This window comes from Pleurodeles waltl, chromosome 8 (assembly GCF_031143425.1).
Source record: "Pleurodeles waltl isolate 20211129_DDA chromosome 8, aPleWal1.hap1.20221129, whole genome shotgun sequence".
NCBI lineage: Eukaryota > Metazoa > Chordata > Amphibia > Caudata > Salamandridae > Pleurodeles > Pleurodeles waltl.
This window is the reverse complement of record NC_090447.1, coordinates 602,094,845-602,112,247: the sequence shown is the minus strand read 5'-3', so window position 1 is coordinate 602,112,247 and position 17,403 is coordinate 602,094,845. Positions and strand designations below refer to the sequence as shown.

Below are 17,403 nucleotides of genomic sequence, written 5' to 3'. Positions count from 1 at the left end.
CAGGTCACACTCTTCAGCGTTATATTCTCACACAATGTACAGACTCCACAAGAATCTGATCACCACTAACAAGCTGGTGTGTTCAAAGAAATTCAGTCAGAATATTCAGTCAGAACCTGGGTATCCATGGCTATGTTTATTTTTCGAACATGCATTATATTTAAAGAAATCTTTTTCTTGAACTAAACCATCCAGCAGACGGGAAGTGAAAAATCATTTAAAAAAAATTTCATCACACAGAAATATAAACAAGCATTTGCAATGCAACGGGTCTCGCATTTGCTCGATTTAGAGCTATTAGCGTTGTAAACTCCTAACCTGATGTTTCTTGCCACACAAATTAAAAGAAAAAAATGAAGCACGATCGCGCTATGTAAAATGCAGCAAAATTGCGCTGAAAATCAAAACGGAAAAACATAGCGCGATCACGCTATGTAAACCCCAGCGCAATCATGCTGTGTGAAAAATAAAAAGATAAAGTAGTCTAGAAACCATGCTGAAAACATGGAGCCTCGTATGTTTTCAGTAGTTTACCAGTGCTGTGTATGTGGGCTAAACACCAGAAAAGGCATGACGTATGCATGCCTTTCACCAATGAAAGCAAGCTGATTTTAAAAGGCAAGCCCATGAACCAAAAAAAGTGACTGACGTGACATGGGCGTGGGTGGAAGCCCAATGAGAGATTTCACTGCTACTGTAATATATTTTGAAATGTTTGCACAGTTCACTTAGTCATTCAAATGTTGTGTGTTAGGCAAAACCTGACACTCTATATCCTTCTATTTTACATTCTAAACAGCAGGTCACACAGTCCACCTTACAAAGTCCCGGAACTCTGTAGTCAGAAGGAAAATAATTGTAAGAAAAACTGACTTTTGACCTCTGTCGGTGAACAGAGTAAATGTGACATAATGTAAAGGCATCTTTTATTGTCCCTCCACTTTTCAACTGAACAGAACACCTGTTCAGTGTAAACTGGCCAGAAGGGACCAGTTTAAGTATTAAAAATACCTTGACCTGGTCAAATAAGACTCTGTGGAGTGGATTTTTCGAGCCCTGAAGTGCATGAGGAATTGCCATCTGCCCATGCTGGGGTCTGGCAAATTAGCAAAGTAGTCACTTTTAGGACAAAAAAAAGTCCCTTTGATTTCTGTGGCAGAAGTCTACAACCTGTAGAAACTGGAACTGCTCTGGAGATTAACAGGCTGTTACAGACGCAATACCCTACTCATTTGCTCCCTTGTTTTTTGGTTTAGGGAGGACCTGGCCTGGCAGTTCGGGCTGGAATGTTATCATTGGTGCAGAATGAAAACTGGTTTGCGTTTGGCTGAGTCCAAACTGAGGTGCAACGGTGTGCAAAATAACAATGGACTGGGATGAATCCCTGCGTAATTATCAGTAGCCGAGAATAATTCAAGCACTCTATCCATCCCTTTTTGTATGCTTTACTGTAACAACGTATAAAAAAATAGAGCATGACAAAAATACATCCTCCATTTTTTTAATTGTTATTGTAGTATTTTCACGTTCTCCAAATTTTCCTCAGCCTGACCTGTGGTTTTGATGCGGTTTTCTACAGAGTTTGGCTAATCCTTCAGAGGCCCTTTGAGGTCTTTTCCTTTTCGACTGAAATATTTGAGTTGGTTATTAAGCTTTGGTCCTGCGTTAAGGTGGGGTTGTTAAATATGCAAAAGTCCTTTGGCCTTGTTATGAGCTCTAAACTTTAGTGGAGTTTGGTCTAGTTGATCCATGAACTCTTCTAGGCATTTTCCTACTGGATGTTTTCTTTTGTGGAAGAATCATCCAATGCAGGCAGATTTTTAAAAATGTTTGGTACTGATGGCATGGTATTTATGTTTTGTATCTTGTTTTTTCCTCTTTATTTATCTCAAAATCAACCAAACAATTGCAGTGTGACTCCTTTGAGAACAGACATCAACACAATGCTTTTCCCACAACAAACATAAACAAAATAAATCTTATCTGTCCAACCTAAAAGAAGGAGAAAGGCAAAGAAACCTAAAGATATCTATCTTGTAAATCAGTAGAGACTGGACCAGTATCTTCGCAGCGCTTGTCAACCCCACATTCACAATAAGGCATACTCCCATCCAGTGGTCATCCAACCCTGGTTAGTTTCTTTACTTTTGTGCACCAAAGAGTAAACAAATACTAATTCAAAGTTAAATATATTCAACAAAAGACAGATTCTTATTAATTTAGAAATCCCTCTCTTCTGTGTGAATGTGGCACCTCACAAAACATACCACCACTCTGCAGACAAGTTCAACAGTACATCTCAATACTATGCCGAATCGGATTACTTTAACCAATAATAAACATTATAACATTAAAAACAACAAAATTTCTCTTCAACGCAAACATAAAATCAGCCTCTTCTCATTTCAACAAATGCTTTGACAAATACTAATTCTTTAGCTCACAGATATGACAAAAACTTCATAAGCACAATAAATGAACATCCTAAGGAACCACAAATTAGAAGCGCATAACCGAAAATCTTGCAGTGTAATTCATGACCATACACAGATCGGCACTCTCAACTATAAATCCCACAATGCACCTCCATGAAGTGCAACAAACGATCTCAATTATGCAGGAGCAGCTCTGGAACGCTGTAAGTAATCCAATTAGGTCACACCATCAAATGTAGACATATTACAGATGGGAACAAATATTATCTCGGGATCAATCTATTTTATCTCTAATCTGTTCAGGCCACCACAAAACTGCAGATAATTTGCATGACAGTGGCACCTTGTTTGCAGGGTTGGAATGGTGATGAGCTCAGGATTAGATGAGGCAATGTGCCCCTGTATACAAGATGTAAACAGCCTTACAAAATACCATCAATAAGGGAAGGATTGACTCAAAAAGGGAGTTCAAGATCAGAAATGTAGAGAAAACCATTAAGACTTATTGAAAATATTAGTGTGCAATACAAAAGACAAACATTAGGCTCAATTAGTTCAATAAATCAATCATTAGCATTGAAATAATTTGCCATAAATGTTCTTAGTATTTTAAATATATGTAACAACAAACACAATCTGATAAAAGAATAGAGGCCTGATTTGGATTTTGGCGTAGGGGTTACTCTGTCACAACCGTGCTGGATATCTGTCAGCTGAAATCTAAATCCCATTTCTTTCTTATGGGATTTAGGTTTCTGCGGACGGGATATCCATTATTGTTGTGACAGAGTAACCCTAAACTGAAATCTAAATCAGGCCCAAAGTCTGAAGTATGCAGTAAATCCACAGAGAATCGGGCAGCATCCCTATCAGAAATCCAAAGTGTCTGGCTCACACCCAACGTAAGAGTTTTTTAATATTATTGGAGATAGCAGAACAAATATGTTACAATAAACAGTTGAAAGAAACACAGTTGAACAGTCTTCAGCGATCAAGCAGGAAGATCCTTAAAAGTAACAAAAAGGCTCCTTCTATAGTTTTGTTGAGAACAGCAAATCAATGAAAAACAAACAGTGCATATTCTGTTGAGTGCAGAGTCAAATAGGAAAATACAAACACAAAATTAACATTATAAAAAGCCGTAAGTTCAAAGATGGGGTCAAAGCCTAGCTGAGGCCTAGTTAAGCATAGGCCAAAAATGTGGTTTGATACATCACAGTGTTTTCATTTCGATTGCAATAGATTCATGTTAACCCCTTTGCTGCCAGGCCTTTTCCCCCTCCTGTGGCAAGCTTTTTTTGGCTATTTGGGGCAGTTCGCGCTTAGGCCCTCAAAACTTTGTCCACATAAGCTATCCACGCCAAATTTGCATCCTTTTTTCCAACATCCTAGGGATTCTAGAGGTACCCACAGTTCGTGAGCCCCCTTGGAGGGCTAAGAAATTAGCCAAAACACAGCAAAAATTTAGTTTGAAAAAGAAAATGGGAAAAAAGGGCTGCAGAAAAAAGCTTGTGTTTTTTTCCCGGAAATGGCATCAACACAGGGTTTTATGGTGCTAATATCACCATCTTCCCAGCTTTTAGGAATAGGCAGACATGAATCAGAAAACCACATTTTTTAACGCAATCGTGGCATTTTACTGGGACATACCCCATTTTTACAATTTTTTTGTGCTTTCAGCCTCCTTCCAGTTAGTGCCAGAAATTGGTGTGAAACCAGTGCTGGATCCTGGACAGCTAAACATTTCTGAAAAGTAGACACAATTCTGAATTCAGCAAGGGGTCATTTGTGTATATCTTTCAAGGTATTCCTACGGAAAGAAACAGCTAAAATAAAACAAATATTGAAATTGAGGTACAAAAGAGCCATTTCAGTCCACATGTTCTTCTATTACTTTTTCCATCTATGGCAGATTTTTTAAAGCAATATACTGTTACGTCTGCTGGACTCTTCTAGTTGCAGGGATATATAGGGCTTTTAGGTTCATCAAGAACCCTAGTTACCCAGAGCCAATAAAGGAGCTGCACTTTGCAATGGGTTTTCATTGTATACCGGGTATACAGCAATTTATTTGGTGAAATATACAGAAGGAAAATGGGTATCAGCTAAACCTTTGTATTTCCAAAATGGGCACAAGATAAGGTGTTGAGAAGCAGTGGTTATTTGCACATTTCTAAATTCCAGGGTCTCCATACTAGCATGTGAATTACAGGATATTTCTCAAATGGATGACTTTTTTTACACACTGTCTTACATTTCGAAGGAAAAAATGTAGAGAAACACAAGGGGCAATAACACTTGTTCTGCTATTCTGTGTTCCTCCAAGTCTCCCGATACAAATGGTACCTCACTTGTGTGAGTAGGCCTAGTGCCCCCCACAGGAAATGCAACATGGACACATCACATTTTTAAATTGAAATCGGACGTGTTTTTTGGAAAGTGCCTAGCTGTGGATTTTAGTCTCTAGATCAGTCGGCATCTAGGAAAACCTACCAAACCTGTTCATTTTTTAAAACTAATCACGTAGGGGAACCCAGGATGGGGTAACTTGTGGCGCTCTCACCAGGTTCTGTTACCTAGAATCCTTCGCAAACCTCAACATTTGGCAAAAAATAAACTTTTTCCTCACATTTCGCTGATAGAAAGTTCTGGAATCTGAGGGGAGCCACAAACTTCCTTTCACCCAACATTTCCCCAAGTCTCCCGATAAAAATGGTACCTCACTTGGGTGGGTAGGCTTTGTGCCTGCGACAGGAAATGCGCCAACACACAACGTGGACACATCAAATTTTTACATTGACAACTGAAGTGTTTTTTGGAAAGTGCCTAGGTGTGCATTTTGGTCTCTGGCACAGCCGGCACCTAGGAAAACCTACCAAACTTGTGCATTTTTTAAAACTAGATAAGTAGGGGAACACAGGATGGGGTAACTTGTGGTGCTCTCACCAGGTTCAGTAACCCAGCATCCTTTGCAAACCTCAAAATTTGGCAAAAAAAAACAAAACACTTTTTCCTCACATTTTGTTAATAGAAAGTTCTGGAATCTGAGAGGAGTCACAAATTTCCTTCCACCCAGCATTCCCCCAAGTCTCCCGATAAAAATGGTACCTCACTTGGGTGGGTAGGCCTAGTGTCCGCGACAGAAAATGCCCAAACACAACATGGACACATCACATTTTCCCAAAGAAAACTGACCTGTTTTTTGCAAAGTGCCTAGCTGTGGAATTGGCCTTTAGCTCATCCGGTACCTAGGAAAACCCAGCAAGCCTGGACATTTATGAAAACTAGACACCTAGGGGAACCCAGGATGGGATAACTTGTGGCGCTCTTACCAGGTTCTGTTACCCAGAATCCTTAGCAAACCTCAACATTTGGCATAAAAGCACTTTTTCCTCACATTTCGGTGCTACAAAGTTCTGGAATCTGAGGGGAGTCACAGACTTCCTTCCACCCAGCATTCCCCTAGGTCTCCTGATACAAATGGTACCTCACTTGTGTGGATAGGCCTAATGCCCGCAACCGGAAATGCCCCAAAACACTACGTGGACACAGCAAAATTATCTAATACAAAACTACCTGCGTGTTGGGTCATGGGCTCAACAGCCATCTAGGGAAACCCACCAAACATAGACATTTCTGAAAACTAGGCACCTGAGGGAGTCCAGGGAGCTGTGACTTGCATGGCTCCCCTAGTGTTTTCTTACCCAGAATACTCTTCAAACCTCAAATTTAGCTAAACAAAACCAACACATTTTTCCTACATTTCTGTGTGGGATCATTGCACCACAAGTTTCCTTCCACCCAATGTTCCCCTCAGTCTCCCGATAAAAATGATACCTCACTTGTGTAGGTGGGCCAAGTTCCTTTGATAGGGAAGTGTCAAAATTGAGGTGGAACCAAAGTGGGTCCAAAAGGGCAGTTTGGAAAAAAAAAAATTTAGGTGAACAAGTGGGGGAGAATTTTTATCGGTTTAGATGTGACAATACTGGGTGGTAGGAATTTTGTGGATTCCTGCAGATTCCGGAAGGTTCCATCACAAAAATGTGGGGAAAATGTGTGATTTCAAGCAAAGTTGTACATTTGCAGGACAATGTGGGTAAGAAAATGGTGCGGAGTGCATGTGAAGCACACCACCCTGGACCCAGATGTTTAGTTTTCAGATGTGTCTAGGTAGCGGAATTGTTTTTACATGGCAGCGTTCCAAAGTCTAAAACGTGCAGCCTTCACCATTCCAAGTAGGACGATTTTGAGAGTTAGACAAGCTTTCATGGCCCAAATGTAAAACCAAAACCCAAAATAATCAAATGTCCTCTTGCTTGCCGCTGGGATAAGATATTTTAGTGTGCTGGGGGGAGAGCTGAAAGATTGTTATCCCCTTCAGTTGGGGTGAGGGCAGAACCATGCCCAAATTGGTTGGTAGCAACCAGCCCGCTATTTTTTTTTTAATTCCCTGGCATCTAGTAGGCTTTCTGCCCCTGCCAGTAGTGGATCGGGGGTAACTGCCCCATCTGCCCATCGGTAGGCAGAACAACTTTGTCCCCATTTATTCGGGGGGAGGGTATGGCCATACCCCCACCCTCTTTTTAAAAAAAAATCTTCCTTGGTCTCTGGTGGGCTTTTTGCCCTCTTGGGACAGAGAGGCCTTACAAAAATAGGCCAATCTGCCCACAAGTGGGCAGAAATGGCCAACAGTAATGTGCCCCCATGGGGAGCGACCCTTCCCAAGGAGCTGCTGCTCCCAAACAAAACACGCACACACCAATCCCCGGTGCCTAAGTGGTTTCTGCCCACCCTTGGAGCAGATCGGGCCAATTAAAATAGGCCGATCTACCCACAAGGGGGGCAGAAATTGCCTAAAATAAATGTGCACCCCTGGGGAGCGACTGTTGCCTAATGGGTTGCTCCCCTTGTGGGAAATTGAAGCAAAAAAAATCCCTGGTGCCTAGTGGTTTCTGTCCCTATTGGGGCAGATCAGTCTAATTAAAATAGGTTGATCTGCCCCCAAGGGGGGCAGAAATGGCCTACAATAAATTTGCACCCCCTGGGGAGCGACTGTTGCCTAATGGGTTGCTCCCCTTGCGTGAAATTGATGTGACAAAAAAAAAAAGCCCTGGTGTCTGCTGGTTTCTGCCCCCCTTGAGGGCAGACTAGCCTAATAAAAATAGGCCGATTAAATGGTCTAAAAACAAGTTCCCCCACAGGGGGGCGAGCCTTGCCTAAGGGGTTGTTCTCCACGTCTAAAAATTTTTTAGAAAATTATCCCTGGTGTCTAGTGTCTTCTGCCCCCCACCCCCGCCGGGGGCAGATGGGCCTAATTAGAAAAGGCTGGTCTTTCCTAGGGGGGGTAGGGGGGGGGGGAGGGTACAGAAAAGGCCTAATAAAAAATGCCCCACCTGGGAAGCAACCCTTGCCCAAGGAGTTGCTCCCTTCATGCTAATAGTATAACACAAACAAAATCCCTGGTGTCTAGTGGGCATTTCTACTGCCTGATCGCTTTACAATCGGGCTGCAGAAATGCTTAGAAAGACATGAAAGGAAAGGAAAGGCCTTTCCTTTCATGTCTCTCTGCCGTCCCCCACCCCGATCAGAAGAGAAATGCAACCATTTCTCTTCCGATCATGCTGGAAGACGAGCTTTCAGCGCAATGGGGGCGGCCTCTGATGAGGTCAGTGCGCGATTGTGCGCTGACGTCATCAGACGTCACTGGGGGAGGGCGGGGGGGAAGAAGGGGAAGCGCTTACCCTTCCATCCCTGACCAGGGGAGGGGTTTGGGAGGCCCTTGGGGGGGAGCGCTAGCGCTTCCCCTGAGGGCCCGGTGCAGGACGTAACGGTTACATCCTCGGCACCCGAGCAGTGCTGCTGAGGACGTAACTGTTACGTCCAAAGCACCCAAGAGGTTAATATGTGCATATAATTCTAATCAGCAAATAATTCCCACAGAAGCCGATAAACTTAAGATATGTATACCTTTGAAGAATACAAACAGAGAAAAGTCATCTTGGCACCGTCCCACCTCCTATGACTCTTTCTCACCACATTGTTCTAGAGTTAGCATGAAACATCCACCACTACTCGTTTGAACGATAAACTAAACACCTGTTAACTACCTACAGCCTCCAAATGCTGTGCTCCTCTGTTAACAAAACAATAATGAAGATCGCAGTTCCGCCATATTCATCTGTCGGGCATCTCCATAATCACACGTCTCATCACAGTGGGACCACTGAACAGCACTGTTATGTGGTTGTATTCTTATGAGCTCACAAGGAAGGAATGTGATGACATGTTCAGCATTCCAATGTCCAGCATTCTGGAGGGACAGTTGAATGTGGCACTGGAGCTGAGCAGACCTGTTTCCTGTATGCAAGGAGGTTACAAATTAAATAGCATAGACATACTTCACTGTCTGCCTCGTTACTGATATTGTGAACCACCACTAAAAAAAATTGACAAGACATGTTTGGACTCCCTCAATTCAACATATTACCTCTGGAACCATATAACAGAGCACAGTGGTGAATTTACAGTATTAGTGCCTTGGATTCGTGTACCGTGACTACAAGAAAGGGATGTATGGTGCTTCTTTAGGGACTTGAACTCTGGAACGATCTATCGCACTTGGCAACAGGGATATCTACTTGTATCTGAGGCAGAGGAGGACCTTTTAGGAACTGGCACCGCCACGAAATCCTTCAAGCCTGAGTATTTCAGAAAAAATGTAAGGAATTACCTGCATATGCAAAAAGTAACACTTAGGGGTGTACGTCGGCTCGGAAACCATCAGCGTTCTGCTGCACCTTTATAGCAGCAAGAGTGATTTCATTATGCAGCTTCATCGAGCTGAAGTGAACTCTCGCCTCACAACCGAGTGGCAGCTTCCAAGGGCGACGGCCTTCTCAAGTGTGGTTTCCTCAAGTGGAAGCGTGTGTCAAATCGAATGGCAGCAATTCTGAGGGGCTCGAGCAGCAGTGAGAATGTCTGGAATAACCAGCAACGGCGTAGTGTGTCTGAGTGTGGAAGCGTGCACATGTACAGGTGCATCAGGTCATGTTGTGTGACCTGGGCGGGCACCATATTGAATTACAGTAATTACATCAAAACTGATCGTAACCACTACAACTGGTATTGGAAATTGTTTACAGAGCTACCAGTTATCAACAAATTAAATAATACATACAGGAAACAAAATGTTACAAATGTGACAAATATAAAAGTATATCGTATTATGAAAGTGCACAAACTTGTCAGGTACAAGACAGGCAGTGAGATATTCATTAAACTGGTGTTATCCAGTAAAACAGCTAAATACCATGGTTCAACAACATTTTACAATAAGCCCTCCACATGCGTTCTAAGTATCAGGGACGGAATTCTCTATGAAATGGCTGGAGTGAAAGAATTATTTTGTGAACTACATTAGCGCTATAGATGAAGCAAATCAAATGTCAGCAGATGGAGAGAAGAGGATCTTATTACACTTGCTTGGTCCTGTAGGTTTAAAGACATTTAATCGCATGCCAGAGAGTTCTGAATGTGGTGATGCCAATGTTTTCTTGGCAGCATTACAAGATCTTGATAATTGCATCACACCAAAAGTATGTATTTGCATTACAAGGTTTACATTCTTTCAATGCAAAAAGAACAAAGGAGAGTCTGTAAATGACTATGTTGCGGACTTGAAAAAATTAGGAATTGTCTTTAAATTTGGAAATTTATATGAAAACTTTACACGAGATCAATTGGTCATGCATGCTAACAACTCTGCTATCCAAGAATGGTTATGGATTAATGGTGATTCTCCACTAGAAGAAGTCTTAGTTATACTTCCGAACAGGGAGTTGGATTGCATTTATAAAGTAGCAGCCCGCAAAAAGACAGAAAAGGAGCTAAAAGGTGGCATCAAAGAGAAACGGTCAGGGAAGAATGGAAGATGTACAAGTTGTGATAATAAAGACCCCTGTCTATATAGCAAGAAATGTCTGACATTAAATCTTAAGTGTGCCAAGTGTGGCATAGTTTGTCATTTCAGGTAAATGTTTAAGAAATGGAAAAATAGCGTTAAGTGCGTTTACGAATTAAAACCAAATAAACCAGCTACTAGCTGCGACTCCTATCGTCCCCTATCCCTTATAAACTGCGACGTTAAGATTCTGGCGAAGGTGCTTGCAAATCGCCTGAGTCTTCTAATGACATTCTTGATTAGGCCTGATCAATCCGGATTTATACCAGACGGGTCTACCGCACATAATCCGTGCACCTTCTTCGCGGTCCAACAAAGCATGGACCCTGAGATTTCAGCAGTGGCTGTTTGTTTGGATGCCACCAAGGCATTCGATACTCTAGAATGGGATTACCTAATGGCTATCTTGAAGTGCATGGGCTTCCCCGTGTATACCTCTCGTGGATTGCCCTGCTGTACACTGGACCATTGGCCACTGTGCAGGTTAATGGCCATCGATCCACGCCAGTTCGTAATGAGAGGGGCACAAACAAGGGTGCCCGCTCTCGCCATTGCTTTTCGCCCTAGCTATGGAGCCCTTGGCGGCAATGCTTCGCCAGCATTATACTCGGTATGTGATTCGTGCTCTCTCCAGACATGTTCTAATTTCGTTATACGCGGATGATGTAACCTTATATCTGAGACACCCGGAGGAGAGCTTAAACCCTATATTGCGGCAATTCACTAAATTTGGCTATATGTCAGGAGTCTCAGTTAACTGGGGGAAGTCACAGGTATACCCCCTGACTCCTTGCACTGCATGATAATGCTAGGACTTCCCCCTCCAGTGGTCTAACAACTCCCTCCGATATCTAGGTACAGAGATTACCCGAGACAGACACGAATTGATGTGCTTGAATTATGGGGTGCTGCTAGAAAATATACAGGCAATGGTCATGCAATGGATTGCGTTGCCCTGGTCTATGGCGGGGCATATATCACTAATGAAAATGATCATACTCCCCAAACTCCTCTATCTACTTTTGAATATACCCTACCCCCAGTCCGACCCGACCCTTTTTTAAAGAACTGAGAACACAGATGATTAGACTGGCATGGGCGGGCAAGCAGCCTTGCCTCAAATGGGAGGTTATGACACAGCCCTTCGAACATGGGGGCTTTGAAGCTCCAGATCTGGAACTGTATTATTATTGCGCACAGGCACAATTTGCACACTATTGGTACCACCCCCCGTACATGGCGCATTTAGCTGTGGAAGGGGGATACATGGCGCCTGTCCCCAGCTCCACTTACCTAAGGCCGGACCTTGCTCTCACTGGCCCTCGAGACTCGACGGTGAGGAGCACGCACCTAGCCTGGAAAAAATAGCCACTGAGTGGGGAGCAGTCTGCTATACTCGCCAAATATGTCGCTCCTGGGGCACGAGATGATCTCAATGACTTGCAAGACAGTGGGTGCAAGGCTGCACATTTGTACGTGGGGAGATGTTTACACAGCCTCCCTCTTTCGGGAACGAGATGCTTTCTCTCCGGAGGGGCCACTCACTCCGCTGGATACCTTCTTGTATTTTAGACTCCGATGCTCTGTCGCCTTCTTTCCCCCAGGGAGCCGGCTCGCTTGCGTGCATTTGATGCACTGCTACAGAGGGGCTCCATGGGCACTTAGGGCCTGATTACAACTTTGGAGGACAGTGTTAATCCGTCCCAAATGTGACGGATATACCACCTACCGTATTACGAGTCCATTATATCCTATGGAACTCTTAATACGGTAGGTGGTAAATCCGTCACATTTGGGACGGATTAACACCGTCCTCCAAAGTTGTAATCAGGTCCTTAGTCTCTATACTTTACCGTGCAATTCAACAGGAGCAGCCGGTACATGGTGGGGGGGCACATGGGCGGTGGGAGGAGGAGCTGCAATTGCAGATTATAGAGACACAGTGGTCCTACTGTTGTCAACAGATGGGGAGACTCACAGCCAGTAGTAGATTGCTGGATCATACACTACAAATACCTACACCACCTATATCACACGCCTGCGAGACTATTGACACAATCTCCGATCAAATGATAACTGTGATACATGTGAAGCGGGTGGTGCAGATTTTCTCCATCTGGCATGGTCTTGCCCCTCGGTATTGGGATTCTAGGGGAGGTTGAGGGGGCGCTGGCAGTCATGATCTCTGCACCGTTGACACTCACTCCACTGGTGGCACTACTGGGTCACACTGAGGCGACTGCCCCTGGCTATCGCAGGTATGTTAGCTTTACTCTATTACTGGCTAAGCGCAGGGTTGCCTGCAGATGGGGTAGGGGGAGGGCGCCCAAATTTAAAGAATGGCTCTCAGATTTTATTATATAGTAGGATGCAGCTGGAGACTTATGCCGAGCTGCAGTCCCCTTCGTCCCGCACCATAGACATATAGGGCCATTGGATGCATACCTGGTTCAGCATCAAACCCTGGACATTGAGACAACTCCATAGGGGTCCATCTGAGAGACATGGGATTGCTGAGGCCTAAGAACTAGATACCACCTGACCCTGAGATGGCCGGCGCCCCTACTGCGGGAGGCCCGGAGCCTGGGATGGACAGGCGATGACTGGGCCCTCTTCATTTGTGAAAACATGGACTATGCCAGAGATTCAATGAGACTGCACAGGGATTGTTGATACGCGGCCCACCTAGGGGGTATGGAACTGGTGCTTACTAGACATTTTCAGAAACTGTGCAGTGTTCCTACCCAATAATCTAACAGGGATGAATTGTGGTTTGGGAGTGTTGTGGCATGTGGAATGTTTTGTTTAGATTTCAGATGTGCTTACTGCAAATCTTGATAGATACATTTTAAAACAAAGTGTATTTACGAAGGTAATAGCCAAAGTGGAAGTGAAACGGAGGAAGAATCGAAAATGGACAGTGTTGAAAGTTTACAGGAAAAGTTTGTCTTGTACTACAATTGTAGTACAAAAACAAACCAGTTTGTGATATGACATTAGGAGGCATTTCCATCAAAATATATGCAGGTTCTGACTCTCCATTTACTATTATCAGTGAGGAAGTGTGGAGGAACAGGTTTGTTGGAAAAATGGTCTCGCAATTGTTACCTCCAGACATCAATCCTGATAGTTACACAGGCAAAAAGATTGATATTCTGGGATTCAGATGGTTGCCCTTCTCATTCAAAAACAAACATTCAAGGGGTAAACTATATGTATCGAGAAAAGGACCATTGGTTTTAGGGTGGCATGACCAGGGAAACCTACATATTGTTTAGGCCCCCAATAGAACAGACAAAGGCCCTCATTATGAGTTTGGCGTGAAACACTGCCGACCGCCATTGTTGGCAGCTGCCAAAAGACCGGCAGTGTCGGCGGAATGCATTCTGCCGTATTATGAGTACAAAAAGGCAAACGGCCCAAAATGTCCTAACTTTCACACACCGCCAGGGCTCACAATGGCAGAAAGACAGTACTGAGCAACCCGTCACCACCACGCCAACAAAAACCCACCAAACATATTATGATCCACAAATCAGCCCCACAGTCATTCAATGGCGGATCACCATTGCGGCGGGACCGCCACTGCACCATCACCCACTAGCCACAAGTCATCACACATTGCAGGAAACTAAATACTCATTGATGCGACACACAGGTACAACAACCCATGACACTTGGCCTGAGACGGCAAGAAGTGCAATCCCCCCACCAGAAGGTGGTGGTCCCAGTGAGGAGAGTGCAACAGCATGTCTAGACCAAGAGGAGTTCCCTGGCCCATCCCACAGCCCTGGGCAGTCAGCCTCCAAAAGCCCCACCCAGGACACCACTGACACCACCACTACTCAGCCACCACCATCACCAGTGGCTCAACGTCCACACACCAGTGTCTCCAGGCCACGGACTGACTGCCCACCTGTACAGGGATTGGAGTCACCACCCACCACCAAACAGGACGATGAAGGCCCCAGCGCATGTGGGAGGATGTCAGTGGCTCAGTGGGGTGGGCCAAGGAGGGATGCGGCTGCCCATTAGGCCATATCAGAGGTCTTGGGGCCATACCACCATTCTGATCCTGGCCACGTTGCAGGGCAACCAGTGACTGCATGTGTCACACCACCAGGAGGCCACGGAGCAATGGAGAGAACTAAATACTACCATAGCCTCCATTGCAGGGGTGCTGCAGAGGTTGCCTTACATCTTGCCAGAGTCCACCACCCACCAGCAGGGCCCGTCCACTACCCAGGACACAGCCCAGCCATCAACATCTGCAGCAGCCAGTGGAATGATGGCCCTGCCAGAGGATTCACAGGACACCACCACCACTTCCCCTGTAGCCCAGGAACCCCCTCGCAAACGTGGCCAGAGACAAAGACAACCCAGTGACTCATTAGCCAAGACCAAGCCCACTGCCAAGAAGTGACTCTGCCCGAACTGTCTCCCTTGTGTGCCACTGAGACATCTTGTTGACTATCCACTGCCATTTGCCCATTTCACATTGGCCCCATCTATTCTGCCCCTGTACTACCAGCAGCTTGTGGAAATGTAACAGGGTATTTTGTTCACCATGTGTCCAATCCCTTCCAGATTCCCATCCCTCTTGTCATGAACAACATCACTAAACAGTACCTGATCACACCAAAATATTGTTATTATTTCATACCAATGATTCTGATTTACATGTAACCGACATTATCAAACATGACCCTAAGTACACACATTTTGCAGGAACACATTGTACAGAAAGATGGATGGTAGGTACGTGACAGTGTACACTCCAGCAGTGTTAAACCCATCCCATCAACATCCTTGATGTAGTCATATGTCAGGGGTAGGACACCATAGCAGCATCTTTCAGCATGGGAAATGCAACACAATTTTAACTGCACAATACAAATACAATTGTTGCCAAATTTGCTGCCAGACATACACCCCCCCCACCATTACAGCACAGGGAACTAGTGCACTACTCAGACGTTTGCAAAAACACATATTTACATGGATATGTATGTAGAGTGGCAGATGAAAACAGAACATTACATCACCCACCATAGTGTCTAGGAATGCCAACCTGCCAGGACAACTGTCAGACCTTGCACCACCACGTGTCACATCCATTAAAAATATCCTGATGAGCTCCAGACACCAGCCCTGTCAGAGGTATGTGGAGAATAAAGCTCCACAGTGTCATACAGGTAACGATGAAGTGTAAAACGACAGTCACCACTCTGTTCAACACTCTGCAGATGGCTAAAAGTGGATCCCCAAACATCCACACATACACATACTCCTGTCCACACAGCACCGTGGAGGTACAGTCACCATCTGCCACTGACATCCAGCCCAATTTAGCTAACATAACACTGCAACATGTACCTTAGAGTAATTGGAAGTAGAGCTGTCTTAGCTGGCTCCTTGAGTCAACTTCATCCTCCTCATCTTCTCCATCACTATCATCCATCCCCTGAGATCCCACGGGTGTCAGTGCAGCATCCTCCTCTTCCAATAGTGGAACATGTTTCCAAAGAGCCAAATTATGGAGCATGCAGCAGGCCGCTACAATCTGACACACCTTGTCAGGGGCATAGCACAGTGATCCACCAGACATGTGCAGGCATGGAATCTGGCCTTCAGGAGCCCAATGGTCCGCTCAATCACCCTTCTTGTGCGACCATTGGCATCATTGTACCAGTTTTCTGCATCTGTATTGGGATTTCTCACAGGTATACTAAATGGGAAGAAACATTAAGGGAAAGAAAGCGCTCCCAACATTCCCCTCTTAAATCAAAGAACAATACCAATTAGAAATACGGTACTCCCGGCCTAGGAGGATTCTCCCCTTCCTCCAATAACGTGTCAACAAAGACACAACAAACTTTTTTACAGAGACCAAGGCACTCATAAGTAAATTTATGACTATAGGGTCAATAATTTAAAATTCTCAAATTCATAATTCAATAATCCAATTCACATGAGACATGCGAGTGAACAGAAGTCCGGTGGAATCCTTTTGAGTGAAGAATTCATCTTTAATAAGACACAGAACAGCCAACACGTGTTTCGTCCTGGGAGTGAATGCTCCCCGTGACTTTCTCAAGGCTGCAAAGAATATCAAACATAAAATATATATATAATATACAGACATAAATCAGTACATACAATAAATATGACACAAAACTTTCTTAAATCAACATAACACAACTAGAAAGAGAACCCATAATTGTATAATTCACACTTTTACAATGGAATCTAAAATTCTGTTTTTACAACCAAATGCATCGATATAATATTGAAATGAACCCAAAATTAGCCCCATCTAGTTTGGAGATGAAAGGGAGGAACCAAGGCACAACCCGCAAGGAATAATACTAAATAGAAAGAATTCCACAAGGACTCAAAAACCCGGACCCACAACCGACCCATAAGAAAGAGGAAGTACAATACTGCCTAGTGCACCCCATAAATAAAAATAGTGTCACCACGCAAACCCATTGTGTGCAAAGAATCCCAAAATATAACAACAGTAACCCAAGATAAAGCAAACCATACCTCAACTGGGTATAACACAGGAACCTTCAGTATCCCGAAATTCATAACCAATAAATATATCCGACTCTGTTGACACAATAAATTGTTTGTCACTGACAGAGCACAAAAGGAAAATACGTGAAATAATGAATAAAATCATTAAGCACCCTGTGGAGTCCACCCAAAGTACAACACAAAACACCTACCGGCAGTTGACCACGTGTATGTGGGTTCGTACAAAACAAAAGTGTGCTGTTCTGTGTCTTATTAAAGATTAATTCTTCACTCAAAAGGATTCCACCAGACTTCTGTTCACTCGCATGTCTCATGTGAATTGGATTATTGAATTATGAATTTGAGAATTTTAAATTATTGACCCTATAGTCATAAATTTACTTACGAGTGCCTTGGTCTCTGTAAAAAAAAAAAATTCTCACAGGTGTCAGGCGCATTGCATGTTTCGATATCCTGAATCACATG

The 17,403-nt window shown here is 44.0% G+C and overlaps 1 protein-coding gene across 2 annotated transcripts in view; it reads right to left on the bottom strand.

The window, feature by feature from the left end:
- The window catches only part of GRTP1 (growth hormone regulated TBC protein 1), a 626,114-nt gene that overhangs the window by 474,512 nt on the left and 134,199 nt on the right, over positions 1–17,403 (bottom strand). The gene's annotated exons all lie outside the window — the stretch shown is intronic.